General features: G+C 39.7%; 1 non-coding gene across 1 annotated transcript; it reads right to left on the reverse strand.

Moving 5' to 3' along the window:
• Nucleotides 1–13,837: 13,837 nt before the first annotated feature.
• Nucleotides 13,838–13,944, reverse strand: LOC131910124 (U6 spliceosomal RNA). The gene has a single exon (XR_009378990.1). It is a non-coding gene; the product is annotated as a U6 spliceosomal RNA (small nuclear RNA).
• Nucleotides 13,945–14,324: the final 380 nt, after the last annotated feature.

Below are 14,324 nucleotides of genomic sequence, written 5' to 3' on the forward strand. Positions count from 1 at the left end.
ATGGAATGCAGGTATTAAAGTAGTGCACTGTTAGCAAACTCTTGTAAGAGTTTATAGGAATATGAGGAAATTCCTGCTTTTTATGGTTAAGTGAAAAAGTCACCCAACTGTGATACATATTATTTGCCTAATACCATAACCATATAAAATGCCTAAAGAGAAACGAGAAGGAAATACTGGTCCCAAAACACCAGTGTCTGAGTTGTGTGTTATGCGAGGGAGGGAACTCTTCATAGTTTTCTTTATTTTCCATAATTAATGGTCTTAATAAAATATTTCATTAATAAGTCTTATTTGTGTATGTGCATGGATTGGTGTGTGTGTGTGTGTGTGTGTGTGTGTGTGTGTGTGTGGTGCAGGAGCATGGTGTCCACAAAGGCTGGAGGAGGTGCTGTGCTGGTTATATCACTCTCCGGATCTCATACCGAAATTGGAGGTAGGCTGGCAGCCAGCAAACCCCAGAGACGCACAGAACTGGGATTATAGGTGTCTGTGGCCACAGCTGGCTTCCGTCATGGGTGCTGGAATCTGAGCTGACTTTTCCTCACGCCTGTGCAGCAAACACCCTTCCCCCTGAGGCATCTCTCCAGTTCTCCTATTTTTTTTAAAGTCTGTTTTTATGTTTTAATTTCTCAGAAGGAGAATAGACTGATATATATATATATATATATATATATATATATATATATATATATATAATCAGAGTTAAAACAAAAGACTTTTATTTGAAAACCCCTAAACCTATAGCTAACAAAAACAGTAAGTGAAATGACCCTTCCCACTCATTGAGCACTGTTCTTTTTGGTACAGGCACATGAAGGTAATTTGCCGGATTGAGGTGATAGTTAAGTTAGCTGGAAAGAAAGGTTCACCGCTGACTAATCGTTTTATTTTGTTGATTGACATCATCAACCCCAGATCCTAACAATTTCCGTCTTCTCTGCAGTCGTCCTTTCTTTGTGCACCTAAAGCCTGGACACACAAGCTCTTACCCCACTGAAGCCTCTGGTCTTTGTAGTTAATGTCCCCTAAGCTGATGCACGCTTTCAAATCTCCCCCGACCCCACTTCCTTTCCCCCTAGGCTCTCCTTTGCCGTGTCCTCATTACCGAAGGCCGGGTTTTCTTCTCCCATCCACAGTCTGGGTGGTATGATCTGACCCTAGCAATATAGCTCTCAGGAATATTTATATCTGCTCTCACCAAACGCCGTGCGGTCTCAGCGGCAGGGTTTGGGAGGATGAGCATTTTCTCTTCCATTGGCCGGGTGGGAGGTCGCCTCTGCGCTTTGTAACTCAGTTGCTTAAGTAACATTTGAGTCTATCTTCAGGCCCAACTGGCAACCCAGTTCTTGCTAGGGTTTTCTTAGATTCTGGCAGAGAGTTCCTGTCGCCCTGGGCTGAGGGTGGTGCAGGGCATGGGGGTTGGGGGTGCTTATTGGTCTCATTTTCTGCTTAGCAGGAGGTTTCCCTGGCCGCTCTGCTGTGGGAGGGGCAGGCAGGACTTGGTGTCCTGCATTTCATCTTATGCTGCTGCTGGTCAGGAATTCCTTGCACCATCCAGAGACTCTCAGACTATTCTCAAAATAGAATTTTATGGAAAGATCTGGCTCCACTCCCTTATTTATTGATGACGAAACCAAGGCCCAGGGGCACAGAGGCAGCCACACAGTTGATCATTCTGTGGAACCAGAACCAGAACTCAGGCCATTTGGCTCCCAAGCTGACTCACTTAACTTTTTTCTGCCTGTCTTGTGCTTCTACTGACGAAAAGTTTCAGGACATTTTTGGGAAGATTTATTTTCTGAGTGCATGTGCCTGAGAAGGTCAGAATGACCTCAGTTTCCCCGGAGCTGGAGTTTCAGGTGGTTGCGAGCTGCCTGACCTGTGAGAAGAACCGGAACCCGCTTCTCTGACAGAGCAACAAGCTTTTACTGTGGAGGCATCTTGTCCAGCCTCCCAAACTGACTTCATTGTATCTTTCTCACTGAAGCCCCTCAAGAATGGTGTACGTTTAAGATTTTCTTTGAAAATCACTTAAACATCACGTTAGAACATTGCTTTGTATCTGACAGGAGTCTTGGTCTGGCTAGGACCGAGTTGTTTTCTGGAACACACGACTAAAAGCTCCGAGGAGAGTCTCCAGCAAAGTAAAGACCGGTCACCCTAGGGTTCTAATTATCATGGCAGGCAGTATCGTGAAATCCATTCTCATATCCATTTTACAGATTAAGAAAACTGAGGCTCACAGGGGTGAAATGCTTTGTGCAAAAACACGTGCTTGTAAGTGGCAGAAACCAGATTAAGGCATAGATGTGTTTAAATACAGCTCATCATCTTTCCACTACAACGTGGGAGTGTGGCTGTTTTGCAGCTGTTAGGATCTGAGTAAGGAAAGACAACCCGGTGAAATACTTAGTTTAAAAATTGATTTATTATAGGCTAGTTTCTTTGAGGTCTTACTAATTTGCATGATTGACACATAAAGAGAAGAAAAGCAGCTGTTGAAAATGCATAAATTATTTAGCAGTGATAATGAACCAGGTAAAATTTAAATCATGCAATCCCAGTTTGTTTAGTCTTCCCTCCTAGAGTGGAGGGTTGGGGTTGGGGGAGAAGGGAGACAGCATGACATTTATTTATATGTCTGGGAAGAAATGAATGCTGTTAGTTTGATCAAGTGAGTTTCAATCAATGGAAATACACTATTGTATTAAAGAAACATTAGGGGATTGAAGAGATGGATCAGTGGTTAAGAGCACTGGCTGCTCTTCCATAGGACCAGAGTTCAATTCCCACATGGCATCTCACAACCATCTGTAACTCTAGTTCCAGGGGATTCAATGCTGTCTTTTGGCTTCTGAGGATGATGTACATACATGGTGCACAGAAATACAGGTAAATCACACATACACATAAAAGATAAAAATACCAGCAGTTAGAACGTAGCACATTAGTTGTTTGAAGCATTGGATCTTGTTAAAAGGTTTGACTTGATGGGGCAAACCCTTCAGAAGGACTTGCTGAAATCAATTTATTGATCCATTCTTTTATTTCCTTAGGAGGAAGGCAGTGATCATAATTACACAGTTTAAAGCTAATGCTTGAATTTCATTTTCATAAAGAGAAATACATTGATATAGATAAGAAAAAAGCATAAAACCCATTAAATGAAAAGTCTCCTTCCCATCCTCACACCACATCACACAGTTCCTCCCATCAACATGACATTATTCATTTCCTGTATGTCTTTTCAGGGACAGTTAAGCATATGCAAGCAAATACAAACTGATATTCCTCCACATTCCACTAAAGTAGTGAGTTAAGGACATTATTCTGTGTACGGATTTTTAAAAAAATACAACAGCATATCTGGGTGCTATTTTAAAGTTGTACATAAAGAGTTACTAATTCCTTTTTACAGCCCTATACTACTCCATGGTATTCAATGTAGTATACCATATTTATTCAACTAGCTCATGTTGTTAGTAATTATATTACTTAAACAATGCTTAATTTAACCTATTGAATAAATAATACATTTGAAAGGTTTAAAAATCATTTGTGAGGTGAGAGAGATGCCTCAGGGGGTGAGAGTGCTTGCTGCTCAATCACAAGAACCTTAGTTTAGACCATAGCACTCACAGGGGTGTCTCAGGCTGACCTGTACCTCCAGCTCCCGGGGACCTTATGCCCTCTTCTGGTCTCCATGGTTGTACACACACACATGCACATAAATAGAATAAGTCTTTAAAAATCATACGTAAGCATATATACACATTCCCACATATAGGCCTCTTGCACTGATTGCAGTCAGTCATCTACCCACCCTCCATATTCCCAGATAAAAATGCTGCAATTAGCTTTAAATAGAGCCTTCAGAGGGTACTTATGGATATGAAAATAAATAAAACAAATGTCTACACTTAATTTTCCTCCTTTTATACCCTGACCTATGATTCACACTATCCTCTGTCCCTCTCCACCCAACAAAATATCTTGGAGATCATATATATATACATTACATATATATTATATATATTTATATATAGTCTTCATTGTTTCCTTTGTGTAATAATTGCATAATGTTCTATAGTGTGGATATACTATATTTCATATAACTGGTCCCTATTGATTAATGTTCAAATGTTACTTTGTCTGTCCAAATGTCCTGTCCTCAGCACACTGTGACTACTGTCTGGTAGAGAGACTCAGGATTTCATGGTGAGTCATCACTACTACTTCTTTTCTTGCCCTAGGTTTTCCAGGGCGGAGGGTTAAAGATCCACTCAGTTTTGTTATTCAGCACATGGCAGAACCCTTTTGCCTTAAGCACCATAAATAGTCGCTCTGAATATTATTGAAATGCTGTTGCTACACAATGAGGAATTACTGCGAATGTTGCTGCAATTATTACATTACTCTTCTCCATTGACTGAACTGTTTGCCGACAATACAAGATGGGAGTGTGTGGAGAATGCCTGATGATACCTGGGGATTTGCTTTTAATCTTTTCTTCTCTCCTTTTGGGTGTGTGGAGAATGAGGTTTCAAATGTCCATTGATTTTTAAAATGTTCCCTGACCAGGTCCAAAATGATCATTCTCAATGATCCCTAATGAATAACTTCAAAAGCCAGAGTTTTACATCACTGAATGACACAGAATGCAAACCTTCTTTTAGATTGGTTTTGACGGAAACAATTTGCATATCCTATGAAATACCATAAAATCCATCCTGTGCCAGAGATATTATTAGAAGCCTTTTATTAAAAAAGCTAAACATAAATTATGGTAAAGAGGCTTTGGCTGTAAGATAGTTTAAATGGAAACAATCCAGTAGGAGGGAATTAATCTACTTTCCTAAAATAGAGGCATATTTTTCAGTAAAAACAGAGCAGGATCTCGCTGTTGTAAAGGGTGTCTTTAGTGTCAATGTGTGCTGACAATGTTGAGAAGAGCCAATGTTGAACGGCTTGCAGGACAGAGTAAAAGGGGACAGCAAAGAAAGAGAGCAATAATTGTCTTGTTTTTCATGTGAGGATGTAGTTCTGCGAGTATCAACATTTTTACTGAAGAGATAAGTCAAGATTTTCCCCTGTAATTTTCAAACAGTAAAGATTTAGACCTCAGAGATAGTATGGCATTCTGGCCTCTGAAAGACAAGGTGGGGGCAGTGAGGGGTGGGTTTGGTGGTACCCAGCACAGGATTGAGTCCTGGATCCCAAAGTTTGTGATGCTAGGGCGTTCCCCGAGCCTTAGATTTCTCCCCCATTGTGTGGTGAACTTGACACTTGCAGATTTCAAGCTTCCCCCCTCCTTCCTCTTTCCCTCTTTTCTTTCTTTTTATTTTATTTTGAGAGTAGGATTTCAGTATGAAGCTCATGTTGGCTTGAACTTTGTGACGTTCCTCCCATCTCAGCTTTCTGAGTGCCATACTTATAGTTATGCACTATGAAGGTAAGTAGCCATATGCTAGACCACTTCTCCAAAGCTTCTGATTCTAAACTCAAATTGGATCTATCATTAAGGAGGGTTTTGGAAATCACGCTGGAGTGTCAGGTGAGATCTTGAGAAACAATGAAAGCCTGAGTCCTGGGACTCGGTCACCTCTCCCTCCATCTTTTGGGAATGTCCCTGCGTTGGTTTTATTAGGGTTAGACTGATAACTGAGGTGAAGAAGGATCGGCATCCTCTTGCTAGTCTCCCCCACCCTACCTCATTTCTGTCCTGCTGTAGCCCCCCTAATCCATTCCCCCTCAAAGCCAGAAGACTTTTGTGAGAGTATTTCTTCTGCTGCACGAAGATCACACTGTGATTTAATGAGCACGAATTCAATATTATTAGTGAAAACTCCTCTTTTTCATCTAATCATATTCTTCTGGGCACCCAGAAAAAACGGTGAGAAACTGATGTTTGGCTTGCAGCAATGCAAAAGGGCGCTTGCCCTGGCTGATGGCTACGTGAAGCGTTTCTACAGCAACCTGTCAGGCATTTAAAAAAATTTCCTTAATGCATGCAATAGAGCACATATAAAACAGGGTAAAGAAATAAAAGCTGCACTCTGACTAATCTGTTTATTTATTTTAAAAAATCTATAAGCTATCAAAACCATCTACAATACATACAGAAGAATCTAAACAGTATTCAGACTATACCCTTCCGGAGAGGTTAAAGAAAGCCAAGGCTGTAGCTTAGAAATGATAATATACAGATTCAGTGAAAAGTTTTAGGTCATGGTTCATTAAAAAAAAACCCATGATGTCTAAATAAAACTCCCAAGTAAACAATAAATAAATAAATACAGTTCAGTGGTTTTTCTTGCATATATAATCTTTAATCTTTGGGGGCAGGGCACTTTTATTCAGTGTTCATGTTGGCAGATATTAGGTACTTAATATGTTTAATGAATAAATGAATGAATTAGTGAATTAGAATAGTTTCAGTCTCTTAAAAACTCTTGACAAATGACAACATTTACAATATTTCTAATGTGATAATAGTGAGACTCAGATCTATATCCTGAATGTCAAATGTCTCATGGTTGAGTGATAAATCTAAAAATATGAGCCAAGAATCCCTCAGTATTTTAGAAAGAAACCATAAATGTCATTCATAAATTTGCCTCCCATGTAAAAATGCGGGCTTTTGATTAAATATGTAAGAAGAGATACATCTCATGGCCACATTACAATTAGTTACTGATTGGTGACAAAGGCCAGTGAGTTAACGTGTCATCAGTAATATGCAAACAGACCTAGGCTAGCATCCTGAATCAGTGTGATGAGAGCAGACATTTATAACTAACCTTCTCTCTTATTTTCATTTTGCTATTTCTTACTTAGGAGCACAACTAAAAATATATTGTCAAGTTGTATGATTGGCTTGTTTATTGTGTGGAGATCTTATAGAGTAATATTTTATTCGGGGTGATTCTTGCAAGTGATTTGAAATGAAACCTTTCCCTTGCACCTGTAAAGATGTGTAAATGATGGATTGGCAGCATGATGATGGTTTTACAAAGCAGCATTTCCTTCATCATCTTCAAGGTCATTTAGATTTATGATCTAATCACTCACGGCTCCTTAACAGGATGCATTTGAATCTGATTAAAAGGAAAAACAAATAGCCGTATAGATTTATTAATAAAATGTGCATGACCTTTTCACATTTCTACCTCTTTCAACATATTACCAGTTTAAATCAGAAGGGAGTTTTGGGGGTTTAATTTCTAGAGTTGCTACAGGGGTTCCCACTTACCTATTTGTGCATCGTGGAGGGCTATCTCTTTCCTCCCTTGTTCTCTTTGGGGTTTAATTACTTCACCTACATCCTAATTCAGGTAACTCATAAAACTTAGCCTTTGTTGTAGGTCCAACAGCTGTCTTATGTCAGTAGCAAGTAAAATGTTCACAACACACCGGAATGCTGCAAGACGGTTTATAGTGTTGCAATAAAAGGTAAATTGAATTTACAAAGATGCATTTGTCACTGATTAAAAACTTACAAAGTTAATTGGAAACACTGTGGAGGTGTTACCACACAACTCGAGGTGTAATGGGTGGTTCTAATTCAGCCTGGAGGTGAGTCGCCGGTCCCATTATGGTCTCACACAGTAAGATGCCCGGCGACGTGGTCCAATTTAAGTAGCAAAGCAACACAGTAAAGATCTCAAAAATTTTTTTGTTTTTAATATGAGGTGAGTGTAAATTTACTCACAATTATTCTTGTAAATGGCTACAGGAAAAAGCCCTGAGTGTCACAGAAATACCGAACATGTTAATCACACGCTTTCCCCCTAGAAAACGTATTGAAGGGGTTTTATTTCCCCCATCTGCAACATTTCTTGTTTTCTTGATGTTTACATTGGCAGGACCACGACTAAAGCCTATGAGTTGAGAAGGGAAAAGCCGGCCCGAACAGCCAGCCAGCCAGCCATCTGAAGTCAGCAGGACCTTCCCGAGGGACCTGGCGAATTATCTCCACATAATTCACTTAACCTTTGCCACTTGGGGACTTGGGAAACTGAACGCATTTCCAAACCCGAGGGTTTTAATTGCTGGTTTTAGTGTCCCTAGCCCAGCTCAGTAGGCGAGATGATGATTGAAAAACAGTACTAGGAGGCTTTTCACCTCTGGCGTGCATCCTGGACATAATTAAGTCGGTGGCCTGGGATGGTCTTCAGATTTCTGCAGACACACACCGTTAAGGCCAGAATGATGGGCCCCATATGAACGTTCTGTGCGTGTGCCTTGAGTTGACTAGAGAATTTTTAAATTTTAGGCTAGGTGTACGCTGAGATGGAGAGACAAGATAATTAAACCGGGTCATACCAATAACCATTGCTCTATTATTCCAGGGTCGTGGACTTTTGCGCTGGTTGTCTTAGAGACTGTGTGTTTAAATTCAAATCTCATGTATTGGATGTTATACGTATTTTGTTTCTATGTATCTTATACTTTAAACATTCAGTACTCTAATACTGTTTGGCTACACTGGCTGGCCACCCAGCTTCAGGGATCCTCCTGTCTCTGTCTCTCCAGTTCTGGGATCACAGCCAGGCACCACCAAGACTGACTTTTTTCACAAGTACTGGGGATCCAAACTCAGGTTCTTATGCTTGTGTAGTGAGCAATTTATATATGTATATGTTTCTACTCCCCTCCCTGAGATGGGGTCTTACTCTCTCATCTAGGCTGATTGCATACTTCCTCAGTCTCCTGTGTAGCCAGGACCCTAGGTCCATAACTTTGAGACCGCCTTATATTTTGATTTGAATTCAGGTTATCAAGTTTGCACCACAAGCTCTTTTAACCCGCTGAGCCATCTTGCTGGCCCAAGCAGACACATTGTTTAAAGGTAACATTTATCGAGTGCTTGTGACATGGTGATCGCTTTTTGTGTTTGGTCCACATCAAGACATTGGAATGTGTTAGGATTATCCCCACTGTCTGGATGAGGAAACTGAGTTAAACAAGTTGCCTAAGTAGGTGCTGGGGCCAGGACGTCCAATTATAGAACACTCTTTCTGCTGTCTGGTCTACTACCGCTGTACTTGTCTGTCAAAACTCTATTTTAAATATACAGAAGTCACGCATTTACTTGAACTTTGCTACCAGTTACCCAGGTCTGGGGGACTAACTGATACTAGTAAGTAGTTAAGTAGTAAGAGTGAAAATCAAGTTCATGCCATGTTAAGTTCATGTAAGAGTTGATGTAGCACAATGGAAGGTTCACAGAATTTGGTATTTGAACCCTTGATCTTTCTCTGACAGATTTCCATTGGCCTAAATAAGTCAATTTCTTAAAATCTAACTTTACTCATAAAATGGAAACAATATGTCTTAGACTTAGGAATTACTGGAGGATTAAATGATACGACTGGGGGAGATACTCGGTGGATGGTAAAGAGCTATTTAAATGTTTCATTCTTTTTGTAATACCGTTTTCAGAATTTTCCCCAGACTCTCTCATCAAATAATTCTACCTACAAGAAGCTTGAGAAACTTCTCTGAAGGAACCTGGACAGAGCGATGATGCTGCAGCATCAGATTCCAGGCCTTGGAGGACTCATCCCCTCCACAGTCACCTGTTTTCTCCAGGACTGTCGCCATGATCTGTGCCCTGACACATTGTCTGTGCCTCACCAAAAGAAGCCATCCCCGCACAACCAGAGGGCATCTAAGAGATTGGGGACAATCTTAAGTTAAAAAAGCAGATGTTGTCACAGTTTTACTAGAACAACCGAAAAGCTTGAAGTGCGGCTTCCAGGGAAGGGCAGGTAGAAGACGATGTTAGTTGTTGGTTATTGAGCATCTTGAGGTGTGTGAAGTATCCCTTCCACATCCCACCCCACATCCCACCCCAGGGAGCTCCATCCTTTCTCTAATTCCTTCCAGTTTTTATTCAGCTCTCTTTCCTTTCCTCTTGTGTCTGTGGCTTATTGAGTCTTACAGGGTCTTTGTGTTTAAGACTGTCCCTGTAGTCATGCTGTTCATGAAGTAATTACAGCGGCAACCAAAATCCATTATTACATTTACAAGACACCAACTGTCCACTGTTGCTAATTCTCAGCACCCATTCTTAATGAGACACGAGGAGAATCTGAATGGTTTCCTGCTCCAGATAGTTTAAAGAAAATAAATTTGAATCCTAGCTCTTTCCCCCACCCATCAAGATTCCAGTAAGAGAGTGGAGATGTTCTAAAATGGACAAAAGTTAGGATGAAATTTATGAACATAATGGTTAGTTCTCAAGAATCTCTGTATTTGAGACCCACCACCCTATAAAGTATAGATTACTGTTCTCCTATTCCCTTTTATGAGTAACCACATTACGGTTATTGGATTTGGGGACTCATCTGAGCCCACAGGAAGCTGGTCAGGGTGGCACCTGGGACTGAAGTGACAAGTCCATTTATAGAAACGTTCCCAGGGACTTCTCTGCCACAAAAGATAATGAGTCTCAAAGGAAAGTGACAAAAAGATATTCTCATTTTGAGTCTGAGGAAGGAACATGACTTTCCATGAACAAAACCAAATTTATTCACATAAGTGTGTAAAAATAATTTTATCTTTTAAAGGCACGTATCTCAACAAATCATTATCTTTGAAAGTATGATGAAGTAAGGGAGTATATAAAATAAATGATGATCTGAGAGAAAAGCCTGAGCATCGAAAGTAGTAAAACAAAGCAAAATTAATTTACCTTTGTCTCTAAGTGTGTTACTTCCTCTATTCTAGAGCAGGCACTCAATTTAAGACCGAGACCCAAGAGATTTCAAGACTTGGATTACTTCGTAATGATCTTTTCAGTCGTCACACTGCCCTTTTTGACTATGCATTGAAATAAATTGTCAACCAATAAACCTGAATTTCTTGTTACTTTTTAGAAAGCATTGGTAATATGGCACCTAATCTAAATTATGCTATATCTAGGCAGAAGAGCTGAGCAGGTAAGATGACAATAAGAAAGTTGTGTTTCTGAGGTAAGGGTCTTACTTATCACTGGATGCTGTAGGATTATCCTTCCCTTTCATATAGCTGCATGTAGACAGATTTTTGAATGCAGACAACTTAGATTCACTGTTGACTTCAGGAATAAGAACAGAGATGCCAGTCAGTGTGAACAGCTACAAACTTGGGCAGTTTTATAATATCTCCCATTTATTTGGGCCTTAGTCTGTTCATTTTAAAAGTCAGTACGCACAAGGCAGGGAATTGAGAGGAGGGGAAGCTACGCTAGTCAGTGAATGACCTGTTGGCAGCTTGGAGTTGGTTATGGAAAGAGTATGCCATGGAAATGGGCAAAAGCGGCAGAGCATGTCCTCTTGTGTCAACAGCATAGCCCTGGTGCTCACAGACACCTGCATAAAGAGGTCTTTAGAGTTTTGTGAACACAGATTTAGACAACCTAACACCCTTTCCCCCTTTTTCGTGTTCTCTTTTTATTTTGTCCCCCCCTTTTTTGGTCCATAAGAAACACCAAGGGAGAGGTATGTGACCTCTCATTACAACACTTAATTTTAAGTTCTTCATGTCTCTAATCCTTAAAGTTTGGTCTTTGCTATGACCAATCTTCTCTTGCTCCCTTCTTTTTCTCTACTTTCTCTGAGATAAGTTTTTCATTTATTATAAGCAGCATGCAACACTTTCTATACAGAATATTGTTTTTCACAAGACAAAAGAACTTAAATACACACAGTAAAATGGAAAGTCTCCTCTCTACCGTTTTTTTCAAGGCAGATCTTCCCATGTTTTAGGGTCATAATGTGTATTTGAACCCCTCGAAAGGTTCCAGACTTGGTTGGAACATAGAAATGGTTCCTGTGGGCACCAATTAACATGTAACGTTCATGGCTGGTTTTTAGAGGCTGGTTTCAGGACCAGTTGGACTAATAGATTTTTAAGAAAATATGAAGTTATGAAATTATACTAAGTAGGTGCCTTGAGAAATGGCCATTATTTCATATCCAGATGAATCACATCATGAGCAGAGACCCAGTGTGGGGCACGCTTGTGAAGTGAGAGCAAAGGATTCTGGTAGGTCACTTCCAGCATTGTAAAGACTCACTCACATTGTTTTCAAGTAGTAAGACACTCCAATCTCTTTTGATGAGTATATCTAGAGACATATGCATATAGAAGATTTTGTGAAATTTCAAGAAATGTAATGCTGTTGGTCAATGTTCTAGAAATGAAGCTTTTATGTTATGTCTTTAGAGGTAGAAAACCGATGGCAATTCTCATTAAGAATTAGTGATATTTAAAGATCCATGCATAGATAGATCACTAACTGATGTAGTTTCAGAGTGCCCAGAAGAAAGTTGGGACTTGTGTTGAAGCTCAGCTTTTTATTTTAACTGATCCTGTTTATTAATTTAAATCATTTTTGCTGTACATTTGCAGGTTTATGTCCAATGCTTCAACTAGTATTAAAGGAATATTTGAAGATTAATTCATTTTAAGGACAATTTATTCAATTAGCCATTTTGGTTTGTTGTCAGAGAGCCTTTAATTTAGAGACACAGGTTACTGAAAACAGTTGAGACATACACAGTTTATTTTTCTGAAAGATATGATCTCATTAGAAAGAATAATATAGATGTAGCAGTGTCTCCTCTTAAGGGTTAGACTGGAGATCTTGTTAGCACTGCTTGGGTTATGCATCGTGATAATTGTTGTTAAAATAAGGTGTGATGTTAAGAGACTAACGCAAAGCATAAAGTCAAGGCAGAGGACGACACGGATTAAAGGAATTACTGAACTCTTATTCCAGGACACATGGATAAATCTTAAAGATGGCCTTCTTTAAACTCACCCTGTGTCTTATTGAAGTCTGCAATAAAAAACCCAGTCTGGTCTCAATGTGCTAAAGGCTACCACTGAAAGGGTGTTAGACTGAGAGAATCCAGTGGTGGGCTGTAAGAGACACATGCATGGAACTGTTAACAATTAACCTTTTTCTCCTTCTGAGAGTTCACGGAATTCCTGAGGGATTTGGTCCACAGGAAACTAGACTTAGACTTAGCTTTCTTCTTCTTCTTCTTCTTCTTCTTCTTCTTCTTCTTCTTCTTCTTCTTCTTCTTCTTCTTCTTCTTGTGAGGAGCAAATGCCTTTTGTAGAAAACATTGACTGCTGACCAAATTAAAGATAAAGTTGAGAAAAATTTGTGTGATATCACCATCCACTGGTTAGTTTAGTGGTGAAAGCAGCTGGCATAGAGGAAGGCTGGAGAGACCAACCTGAGAACATAATCACCAACTAAAGCTGAAATCTAACTCACAACAAACAGAGCAAATAAAAATGTTACCAACCATTACTGTTAGAAGCCAGGATAAGCTAGGGTGATTTTCAAATTATGTTCAAACACTCCTAAAGGATAGATTATAAATTCTCACTTCTTTGGAGGATGGGTATATATGAAATGCCAGTGATGTTGTTTGTGTCAGGGAAACTTTCATTCCCCCCCCCCCCCCCGCCCTGTTTTGTTCAAAAAGAGATAACTCCAGCAGAATGAAAATGGTTTCTGCTATGCAAATAGAATTCTTTTCAGGAAAAGAAACAATAAAAGCTGAAATGGGCTGAATTCCTGTGAGCAGGAAATATTATTTGTTGAAGTTTCCACTTAATTTTGTGACCTACAGCCAAATACAGTAAGTAAACTGTACACATCTACTGAGTAAATAGCAAGTAAGCAAATGCACACATTAGTTTTTAAACTGGAGGGGGTTAGAGAAGTCAGTGAGCAAGCAGAAAAAAATTCAAAGGGGCTAAATCCCTTTATACAACATACATTTATGAATTCAATTTGCAAAGCACATTCATACTGATATTCTTTTTATTTTGTATAGAATGATTCATGAATTTGTGTGTTACCCTTGCCCAGGGGCTATGCTATTCTTCTCTGTATTGTGCCAATTTTAGTGCATGTGCTACTGAGGAAGGTATAATACTGCTATTTTTTATAATAAACATAGTCTTTGGGTAATACTTGTGATCTTACTTTATGGTCCCCATTATTCCCAAACTTTTACTTGCCTCATTGATGTGACTCTATTAATGCCATAGAATGCTAGAGAAACGTAGCTTCCAGGAAAGTGGTTATCCCCAGCTCTTTGAAGGACCAGGGTACTGCAGAATTCCTTCTCTCTCCACTCTCTCATGGATACCATTTCTCCAGGTTCCACTTTTTATTTGCAGTCTTGTTTCTTTTTGTATCCTCAAGCTGAGTGGTTGTATGCTGTCTTTCCAGATCACCTGCAGTGGTGGGGAGCCTATATTCATACCCAGCTTCATGTCCAACAGCAGAGCTGGGAACAGCAGCCCTG

This window comes from Peromyscus eremicus, chromosome 4 (assembly GCF_949786415.1).
Source record: "Peromyscus eremicus chromosome 4, PerEre_H2_v1, whole genome shotgun sequence".
Lineage (NCBI taxonomy): Eukaryota > Metazoa > Chordata > Mammalia > Rodentia > Cricetidae > Peromyscus > Peromyscus eremicus.